Genomic DNA, 2,635 nt, shown 5'->3' with positions numbered 1-2,635 from the left:
GAATCCCACCACTATGGGGTCGGTCCTCACCACCGGGTTCCTGCAGGGCTCTGAGAAGGAGCAGCTCACGAAGCCCTTGATGAGGGTACTGGAGTCAGCTGGGCCGACAGACTGGATGGAGTAGAGCTGGCCGAGTGTGGGACGTTAGGAAGCTATAGGGGCCTGCGGCCCACACTCCCGGCCCTCAGCTCCTCTTTTCTCAAGCAGCATGGACCCAGCTCCTACCACACCTCACTACCCAAGGGGCAAGTCTGGCCCGCAGCCTGAGTTTGCCATGTCAGTCTGATGTGTCACCGGCTGGGGAGTCCTGCAGAGCTTCCTTCTGGCCCTCATCTGACTGATGGCGAGGACTTGGGCAAATCATTGGCCTCAGTCTCCCCATCTGTGCTCCGAGGGGCTCGGTCAGGATCACCTGAGGCTTTCGGGACCAGGAGAATGGGGACGGAGCCCAGCATGCAGAGGGGCTGCTGTGGCTTTAAAAGGCCTGGAACACCCCGTGGCAGCAGAGAGAGCAGGGACACTGAGCAGCGCCTGCAGAGGCGGCCACCTGCGGAGCCCTCCACAGCTGGGAAGATAGTCTCTTCCACTAGACAACACCCATTACCATGTTCCAATAGCCCATCCTTCCGCTAGGAGGAGCTGCAGATGAGATATTGATTGCACTGACCCCATGCGAGCCCTTGCCCCAGCCTGAGAGGCGTGCAGATCAGCTCTGTGCCCAGCTGGCGGCCCGTGGCGCCTGGCTCCGGCGGTCAAGGCCCTCTGACCTATCACAGCCGCGTTCAGAGCTTCAGGATCCAGGTGGAGTTCCCAGCAGCCACCCCAGGTGGGCCACTGTGGGCCAGCCTCCCCAGATTGAAGCATCCTGGTGCCAGCCCAGGGTGGCCAGTAGAGGCTGTGGGCCCAGAGGTGACACCATCTCAACAGCACCCATGTCCCCTGGGGTCTTGGACCCTCTTCCCCAGGCGCCCCAGGCTGCTGGCAGCTCCTAACTTCAGCTGCTTCTCGTCTCGGTCTCCTCAGCACGTGGAGCTCTGAACCTGGAAAGGGGGTGTCCTGGGGCCCTGGCCGCTGGCCAGTTTCACGCTGTAGGGGTGGCATCTGCCCCCTGCCAGTCCTACCCACCCTCTCACCACACAGACTCACAGGGGCAGGAAGGAGCCTCCACCCAGAGTGCCCATCAGAGAAGCACAGGGCCCGCCCCTCCCCGTTTCTGAAAGGAAGACGGGCACTCTCCCGCCTCGCCCGGTGGTTTCAAGCAGTCTCCCCATGGCACCAGGGGCACTGGACGGGGTGGCGGTCACCCAGGTGATGAGAGGTATGGATCCGTCAGGCAGGTCCACCCAAGATTCATGCTCTGTACTGCCGTGTGCTGTGGATGTGTAGCTATGTACGTGCCTTGTGCCTTGTCACTGGTCACCCTGTCCCCCTCTTTGCCCATGAAGATTTTGGTTTTTCCAAGGAGGAAGGAGGGGTCTGGCTGGCTGGTGACTGGGACACCTTTCTGTGTCTCCAGCTCCAGGAGGCAGAGGCTGGCCCTGGAAGGTCACAGGACGTTTCCCTCCTATGAAAAAGGTCAGTGTGGATTGATAGAGCACACCTGGATCCAGGGCGTTTAGGGCCCAGCGCCCCCCTTTCTGTGTGACTCAGTCAGTTGCTTTGCTTCTCTCTACTTCACTTTTCTTGAAAAACAAAAACAAAAACTCTTTTCTTGAGCTGGGTGCAGTAGGGCCCCAGTGGTCCCAGCTACCTTGGGCGGCTGAGGTAGGAGGATCACTTGAGCCAGGAGCTCATGCCAGCCTGGGCAACAAAGCCGGACGTCCATCTCCAAAACCAGAACAAACCACACAGAGTCCTTTTGTGGAAAAGAGAATTTTGAAAGTTCACAAAACCAGATGATCACAATGAAGACTCACACGCCCATCCAGAGCCACCTGCTTCCCCTCTGAGATGGTTCCGAGGCCCAGCCTGCGATGACATCCCTCAGCACGAAGCTCTTAAGGGCAAGAAACTTCCCTAAGAGCACAAGGGGGGACGTTCCCTGAAATCCCCTCACAGGCTGGGTCTTCAGCCAGGGTTCACGTTTCTGCATCTTACAGAAGTCGCTGGGGTTTACTTTGTTTTTGCAGTTCACTTGGGTCAGGGTCCTGGGAAGCACGCTGGGTGCTTGGTTGGCTTATCTCTGTGGTTTCCTTTGGTCCACAGGTTCCACCCTCTCTTCTTCCCTGCTTTTCATTTGTTAAGGCACCTGGGTGTTTGTTCTGGAAAGTTCCCTGCAATCTGGACTTGGCTGGCCGCGTCCTCATAGAGTTCAGGATTTCTAACCTCTTGCTTTAAGAAGCAGCCCGGGCTGCCTGCTGACTGCACTCCTGGGGTTTATGGCAATTCCTTCCATCCTGCTCAGCCTGCATGGAATGGCCCATTTCTAGTCTATTCCACAGGTGAGGAAACAGGTGGTCTGTGGCTGAGCCCGAGTTCCCCTGACCCAGCCAGTCTGACTGCAGGCCGGGTCTGGCTCCCAAGCCCAGCACTACAGTCCTGCCCACCCCGCCCACCCCACCCCTGTCCTGGAGGCTCCAGTGGGGCTCAGAGGAGGTGCTATGGTTTGCATATGGTCCAAATGCGCTGCCCAAAG

Source organism: Sciurus vulgaris (genome assembly GCF_902686455.1).
Source record: "Sciurus vulgaris genome assembly, chromosome: 15".
Classification (NCBI taxonomy): domain Eukaryota; kingdom Metazoa; phylum Chordata; class Mammalia; order Rodentia; family Sciuridae; genus Sciurus; species Sciurus vulgaris.
The sequence above is the reverse complement of the archived record's forward strand: the minus strand, read 5'-3'. Positions refer to the sequence as shown.